The 8,559-nt window shown below is 40.6% G+C and overlaps 1 non-coding gene and 1 pseudogene across 1 annotated transcript; both read right to left on the reverse strand.

Annotated features, from left to right (window-relative positions):
- Positions 1-339: 339 nt before the first annotated feature.
- LOC118581900 lies at positions 340-793 on the reverse strand (annotated as a pseudogene).
- Positions 794-8,134: 7,341 nt separating this feature from the next.
- Positions 8,135-8,238, reverse strand: LOC118583250. The gene has a single exon (XR_004944840.1). It is a non-coding gene; the product is annotated as a U6 spliceosomal RNA (small nuclear RNA).
- Between the last annotated feature and the right edge of the window lie 321 nt (positions 8,239-8,559).

Raw genomic sequence — 8,559 nt, forward strand, 5'->3', positions numbered from 1 at the left:
GGAGTCAAGGGAGCTGGCTGCCTTTTTTTTTTTTGGTTTTTCGAGACAGGGTTTCTCTGTGTAGCCTTGGTGCCTGTCCTGGATCTCACTCTGTAGACCAGGCTGGCCTCGAACTCACAGAGATCAGACTGCCTCTGCCTCCCGAGTGCTGGGATCAGAGGTATGCGCCACCACCACCCGGCGGGAGCTGGATTCTTATGTCATCTTGTACGCTGTGATCCTCAACTGGTCTCCCAGAGTCTGCAGATCAGAGGCACCATCGTGGATAGCAAAGGGTGACGTCAGCATTCTGATTGGCTTGTCCAGCTGTTCCGTGGTGATGCTTATCACTTCTTCCCTTTATTTTTTTTTTTCAGCTTCCTTTTTCAGTTTCTCCAAGACCTCTTCTGGGGTCGTCGAGGCCAAGAGCTTCACCACCTTTTCCCGAGATTTACCACCCTTGTCCAGAACCACATCACTCTTCCTGAGCTCCAAGACCTTGGAGAGATAGCGACAGAGCTCGGCGTTTGCTTCTCCCTCTGATGGAGGTGCCGCGATTGCCACACCGGTGGCCTCGGTGGTCAGATCTGTCACAGCATTTTGTTTGGAGCCGGGTTTGGCATGAATGGCGATGGTGATACAACCTTTTGGATCAGTGGCCACAGGCCCTGCAGGAGGAAGTGGTGTCTCTCGTTCCTTGGTTTGGTTTTTACCCACTGGCCTTGCTGGTCGCACCTGGTTTCTTAGGTATTGTGGAAGCAGACAAGACTCTAGCAGGGACCGAAATGCCGCGACCCACCGCAAGCAGCAGCATCGCAAGCCGGCAGGCACCGCGGAGGTTAAAACAGATTTTAAAAAAGAAAAAAAGCTCTGACACAATATTATGAGAGACTGAAACTCCAAAGATGCCATCAAGTTCCTTTTTCTGTTGGCCACCTACTGATAGGTGAGCATGCAGCCTACCCTTGAGTAGTTCCTTTCTTCAGTGAGATGCCCTTGGAGAAAACTAAATTTTAATTTGTAAGTAGATATCAATTGACAATAATAGCTTCTGGGTTGGGGATGGGGGTGTGTGTCCACTTCTTTCAGCACCAGGGTTCAAAAAATAAAGCAACCAAATTAATTATGGTCATTACCTCTGGAGATAAATTAGGGCCTTTGTCCCTTGAGGAAAAGAAATCTAATGATGCTAATATATATTATTACTGTTTGTATGTTATTCCTTCTCTTTAATTAAATCACCCACATAATTTATAAATTACATATGTATAAATTTGGGGAGGTAACTCAAAATTCCTAGTGATTCTTTGCTTTTTTAATGATTATTATTTTTCAAAGTAGCAAAAATAATATTGAAAATGATCATGTTAACACTTTTCTTCATTATAATGGGTGACACGTAAGACTCAGAAATCTTCAGAAAATTTTCTAAAGTGATGTATGGCAATACTTTAAGAGAAAAAAACAATGAGGAAATCTTGTGGGATAACCTTATCACACATCACATGTCAGACTGGAACAGTAATACATGAGTTATTTGCTCCTTTAATGTTTAAACACCCATTTTCTTCACAGATTCAAATTAGCTTTTACTACCAGTTTATTCCACTCACAGCCTTCTATTTCTTTTCTGTCCTATGACTGTATGCTGTATCTTTTACTTTTTGTAACTATTCCAAAGACCAACAGCTACTTCCTGTTTCTCATAGTCAACATAGTGGCCGGGCTCATTCATTTATCTGATATCAGATTGGAACTCTGCTGGGGACTAGAAGATCTAGCATGGCATGCTTAGGATCTACTTATATGCATTTTATCTCTCACTCTGGGGGGAAGTGTAAAGGTTTAGACGATGATTTAGAAGTGCGGAAGTGCTGTTTTAATGTTTGCTTGAGTGTAAGGCCAGAAGTGAAGCAGAGGAGAACTGGCTGAATACCGATACCTACAGTGGAGGAACACGGTATGCTACAATAATGCTTGACCACAGACCCTCCGAATTACCCATGGTTCTTGCAGTTTCTGCAATGAGAGTTACTAATTTGGCTGGAAGCCATCATATAAATATTAAATTGGTAACCTTATATTATTCATAGAGCAAGTAATTTCTTCAGCGAGGCTCTACATGACAGTTTTATTTCTCACTTGATAATAGAAGCATTTAAGTCCAGTTTGCCTCCATTGTAGTTCTAGAACACTCCACTAGAGAACAAGCAGTTCATGGGTGCTCAGAAATACGAGACCAGTCAAGGCCATTTTGGCCTTGCATCTTTGTAGGGGTGCCAGCGGCACTATCACCTCATTTTGATGGCATTATAACACCATGCTTGCTGCTGGGTTTCCTCGCAGTTAAAGTGACCTCATGGCGGGAGGGCTGCTGTTATTTAATGTTCTTATTCAGAGGAGGCAGTGAGGTAGAGAGTTCGCTCTCACTGCTCTTTGATGGAAATTCAGACTGCAGTGGAAGAGTTTCCAGGGCCACCGTACCATTGGTTGATCTACTTATGCCAAAGGATATTCTGCAGGCATCGAGAGGCTCTTCTGGCTATGCGATTCCTTGTGCCCAGCCCTGTCAGTTCAGACCGGTGACTGGAGATGATCATTGAATCTATTGCTCTCCAAAACTGCATGCTGCCCTCTACGTCACTGGAACCCTCCCTTGTTCCTGGACCTCAGGGGCTGCCACCATAGTTTAGCCTGAGGAATCCTTAATTTTGAATAAGTAGGAAAAGTTTAAATTCCTTCTTCCTTGAAGAACAAACTCTTCTTATACAAACAACCTTACATCCTGTTTCTGAGACCAGCTCAGATGACTAAGTAATTCTTTTTTTTCCTGTCTTCTTTTGAGCATTACACATTTTCCTAGATGATAAGCATATAAACTGTGTGTGTGTGTGTGTGTGTGTGTGTGTGTGTGTGTGTGTGTGTGTACATTAGGTTCTGAACCTGGGCAATGGCCAGGCAAGTAGTGTATACTGAGCTAAATTGTCAATCTTTTTTTTTTTTCTTTAAATGAACAGTCATTAAAACGCATTTAAAAACACATATTTTAACTTTTTAAAAACTAAAGTTTTTAAAAGTGTAAGCTTCCTGGTACGTGAACTGCTAAGAGTGATCAGCAAGTAAAGGTGCTTGCCTGGCAAGCCTGGGAGATCTGAGTTCAATTCCCAGAACCCACATAAATATGGAAGGATAGGATCATGTACTGTCTATGCGCATGCGCATGCACACGCGCGGCGTGCTCTCTCTCTCTCTCTCTCTCTCTCACACACACACACACACACATAAACAATAAACTTAGAAAAGCTGTAGATTGGCCATTATCCACTGTTACCCAATGAGTGTTGTCTTCTGCTTTCATCCCTTGGTGGCTCTGATTTACTCTAATAAACCATATCTCCTCCACTGGAAAAAAAATCCAAGTTTTACCATTCTAGTCATGGTACAGGCAGAAAAAAACAAGTGGTAAGTTTTCTGAGGTTGAGGGTGTCATCTTCAGAGGACTGAAGGGGCTTGTTTGAGGATCCTGAGGTAGTCTCATTGGAGATGTGGCCCCACATTGACATACCTATACCTCAGACCATATCCAGTATTCTGTGAAATATACATATAATACAGAGCAACATATCTATGAGTACCTAGGAATGATATCCATCTGGCAGAGATCCACTCAAAATTTCTTTCTCAAGTATCTTCCTTGTGTCAAAAACAGAGCCAATTGTCAAGGCCAGAAAAAAATGGAGTAGAGGTTGCTCTTGAGCTTCTGATTTTTAGACAGAAATAGCTGTAGGGAAATGAGTGTTTTTACAGCCTTGTTTTACTTGTAATTTTACACAAATATGAATATATATATATATATAATTGACTGTCAGAGCTCAGAGTAGGAAAGTGGATAATTTGTGTGCAATATGCAAAGCTAAAGCCTTTCCCAAACTTGGCTGAGATTCTTCCCATGAAGCTTACAGGTCAGACTTGATCAGACATGAGCCAATGAGTCTGCAGAAGCACGGCTCTCCTAAATCACAAGATACAAGGGAATGTGACATATACAGCAGGATCATTTTCCAATCTTTAACAACTGATATTTACAAACTTATGGATTTGGACAATGGCATACACCAGTCCCCAATAACTAGTTAGTACATTTGCCAAAAGTGATAAAACATTTAAAACAGTTGAACACAGTCAAGCATGGGCAAACCTAAGATGATTGCCTTCAGGATGCTAAACAATAATGCTGAACTACAGTTGTAACTTAGACACGTGTTAAAGTATGTCAGATGAAACTCTAGAAACAATTATGAATCTTTTTAGGAAGAAAACAAACCTAATCATTGAATCTATAAAAAATTGTTCATGTGAGTTTATTCTGACAAACAATGGGAATACTGGCAATCTAGTCATTACTAACAATGACCTTTTGTCACTGAGTAAAAGCAGGTGTTCTTTATTGCACACAGTTTAAACTGTGAGTTTCAGTCATTAGAACAGGGCTCCTAATCTAGTTCAGAAAACGGTCTTTTTTTTTTTTTTTTAAAGTAAATTACTGGATAGATGATAAGCACTGTTGTGAGACAATGGTCACGAACTTTGACTCCAAAACCTCAAGGACCTTGAATTCAAGTGAGAAAATCAAGCATGAGCATTCCTATCTTCTTGCCACCTGGGAATGCCTGCTTCATCTGTGAGCAACTGTGCAGGAAAATAACCCTGGAGGTTTTCAAATACATTTGGTAGACGTAATTCCACTCAAACATTCATTTATAGTTTTTTGATTAATTTCATTTACTCATTTTGATTTCATGGATTTCTATGTGGATTCTGTTACCAATTTTTGTTGCAAACATAGCAAATAAAAATAAAGTGCTTATTAATGACCTCTAACTCTAATCTTTTGATGCTGTATGTACGTGTTTGTATGTATCTTTGAATTCCTTTGTTATGTATATGTGTGCATAGGGTGAATATTTATGGATATATTCTTATATTTACTGAACTGCAAGTCAAGTGGTTTTATATTTTGGCCATGTTCATTTCTCTGTTTAAGAAAGAGTCTCCCTGTTTAACCCTGGCTGACCTGGAATGCACTATATAGACCAGGCTGGCCTTGAACGATGTGAATGCTCATGCCTGATTTTCTTATTCCTGGCATTTAAGGTCTTTTATGTTACACAGTCAAACAAAGTTCATGGTCATGCCTCTGCCCCCAAAGTGTTGGAATTAAAGATGTGTGCCACCATGCCAAGCCTCCATGTTTTCACCATTCAAGAATTTACTGTCAGTGGAATCTAAAGTAAGATCATTTGGGCATGTGTGTGTGTGTGTGTGTGTGTGTGTGTGTGTGTGTGTATGTGTGTGTGTGTGTGTGTGTATGTGTGTGTGTGTATGTGTGTGTGTGTGTATGTGTGTGTGTGTGTATGTGTGCATGTGTGTATGTGTGTATGTGTGTGTGTGTGTGTATGTGTGTGTGTATGTGTGTGTGTGTGTGTATGTGTGTGTGTGTGTATGTGTGTGTGTGTATGTGTGTGTGTGTGTATGTGTGTGTGTGTATGTGTGTGTGTGTGTGTATGTGTGTGTGTGTGTGTGTGTGTGTGTTTGTGTGCCTGTGTGTGAGAGAGACTTTTAATGTATGAATGCTTCCTATGGTTGTATCACTGTACCTATTGGTCACTTAGAAAGCCCTCAGCCATCATTCATGCTAGAATACTAAGAACCACCATTTTCTTTTTACCAGTTTGTATTTCATTAAGGAGATTGAACAGATTTTATTTACTTATTCTCCTTTGTTCCTCTTTATATCTATTGGATTTTTATGGCATAATCAGAATAGAACTGTTCACTAACAGAGGATACATATTTTTTTTTACAGGAATTTTACCAAATTCTCTTTCAAAATGGTTGTGCCAAATTATTCCCACCAGTCATGCAGGAAAGTGAATGCATTCTCAACTCTTGCCAGCACCAAAGTTTAACAAGTTTTACATTTCTTGCCAAAGTGTTTGAAATTTCAGTTCCCTGGGTAACAAGTGTAGTTGAATATATTTCCTATGTATCCAGATAAATTATCTTCCTTAGATTTGTATCTATGAAATTCAGATTTAAAGTATAATGATTAAATAGTGAGTCAGATAATTTTAACTTTACCAATCTTTGAGCAATATTTTGTGAAAATATTTTCTTCTTTACATACTAGTTATTTATGTATCACAAATATCTATATAAATTGTAGTTGGTTTTCTTCCCTTTATGACTTTTTTCACTTTGATAAAGGTATAGTTTATACAACTTTGGTATTATATGGTTAAAAGCATCTTTTCCTTAGATCATTGTCAGACCTGTCCCAAGGTCACAATCATGCACTCTCTCTTTCTGTTAAACTTTTATTTATATATTTGTATAGATGGTAGATTAGGTTTCAATTTTTTGCAGATGAATAATTTGTTTCTCCAGTGTCATCTACTGAATGCTTCCTTTCTGCAATGACGGTAGATGTCACCTCATTTATTTATGACAATTTCCATGGTGCACTCATAACCTTGATTCCCTAATTTGTCCCATGCCATTTAAAAAAAAGTATACCACTTTTCAGGTGGTGATAGGGGTTGGTAATGGTGGGTTTTCTTCAGAGATGTGCTTCAGCAGGTGCTCTACATTCTCACGAATGTGGTAGCTAGCAATGGTAACTGGATTCAGTGAGGTGGGGAGGGAGGAAGGAGGGAGGGAGGGAGAGAAGCAGAAAGAGAGACAGAGAGGGGGAGGGAGGGAGGGAGGGAGAGAGAGAGAGAAAGAGAGAGAGGAGAGAGAAGAGAGGAAGAATAATCTACCAGCCTGCAGGATGTGCTGGAGCAATGGAGGCACAGACCTTGTGGGAGTGGCCAGTCTTTGACTGTTCTAATTTGATGCCCACAACATGGAAAGGGAGCCCATGCCAGGCACTGCCTGTTTGGCCAGGAACCAGAGACTAGATATCCCAAAGACCTAGGGTAGAAAAAAAAATCAATAAAATGGTTCCTAATGACGTTGTGCTGTACTCAAAAATCAGTGCCTAGCCCAACTGTCATCAGAGAGGCTTCCTCTGGCACCTGATGGGAGCTGTTGCAGAGACCCACAGCAAAACATTGGACTCAGGGAACCCTGTGGAAGAATAGGAGGAAGGATTGTAGGAGCTAGAGAAGTTGAGGATATCAGGAGAACATGGCCCACAGAATCAACTAAGCAGGGCTCATGCAGCTCACAGAGACTCAGTGGTAATCCCAGAGCTTGCATGGGCCTGCACTAGGTCTTCTGCCAATATGTCATAGTTATTAGCTCTGTGTTTTTGTGGGACTCCTAACAATGGGAGCGGGGACTCTGACTTTTTCTTAACAGTAGGAATGGTATGTGTTTGACTCATTCTCCTGCTCTTGGGACAGCATTCCTCCTACTGGGTTGCCTTGTCTGACCTAACAGGAGGGTTTGTGTCATGTTCAGTTGATATCTCTGGGAGACCTGCTATTTTCTGAAGAAAAACAGAGGCTGAGTGGATCTGAAGGAGAGGGGAGGTATGGGGGAATTGGGGGAAGTGGAGGGAGGGGAAACTGAGGTTGGGATGTATTGTATGAGATAAGAATAGAATAAAATAAAATAGAGAAAACAATAAGTTGGGAGGGAGGCATTGTGGGGCTATTTAGGAGGAGTATACATGTATGAAGTTATCAAAGGATAAATAAAAGCATATTTTAAAACAGTTTAAAATAAGCAAATAACTTTACTCCAGTCAAAAAAAGTATACCACTTTTAAATACAAAGATATTTTTTACAGATTTTTATTTTTAATTGTGTGTACATATATATATATATATATATATGTATACATACATACATATGTATATATATACATACATATGTGCATGCATGCCATGAATGCAGGTGCCCATGGAGGCCAGTTAGAATTAGAGTTACGGGCAATTGTGAGTTGTTCCATATGGGTTCTAGGAATTGAGCCCAGGACTTCTGCAAGAGCAGTACTGCCATTAGTCACTGGGTCAGCTCTCCATTCCTGAAATATCAGGTATTTAACAATTACTAGCAACAGTTATGCTCCCTACTCACTACCAGTGTCTGTCTATGAGTGTCTTTTATGTGTCACTTTCATAGGCTCTGTTGAAGAGCAGCAAACCTAATAAGCCAGGTCTTAACAAATTTGCTTGTCATCCTTGTATAGGGGCCATGCTAATCTTCTCTGTATTGTTCCAATTTATAGTATATGTGATGCCTAATCGAGTGCCCTAAGAGGAACCATGGATCGCCCTGGGAAGACGGAATAGATGAGGTCTGGATAAACTGGGAGTAGGAGTAGAGGGCGAGTAGGTGAGGGATCTGACTGGGTGAGTTGAGGAAGGGACAGAGAAAGAGAGCAACAAAAGAGATATCTTGATAGAGGGGAGCCATTACGGGGTTAGGGAGAAACCTGGTGCCATGGAAAATCCCTGGAATCCAGCTAAGACGCCCAGCAATAGTGGAGAGGGTGCCTGAATTGGCCTTCTCTTATAGTCAGATTGGTGATGACCCTAGTTGTCACCAGAAAGCATTTATCCAGTAACT

Source organism: Onychomys torridus, chromosome 4, assembly GCF_903995425.1.
Source record: "Onychomys torridus chromosome 4, mOncTor1.1, whole genome shotgun sequence".
NCBI classification, from domain to species: domain Eukaryota; kingdom Metazoa; phylum Chordata; class Mammalia; order Rodentia; family Cricetidae; genus Onychomys; species Onychomys torridus.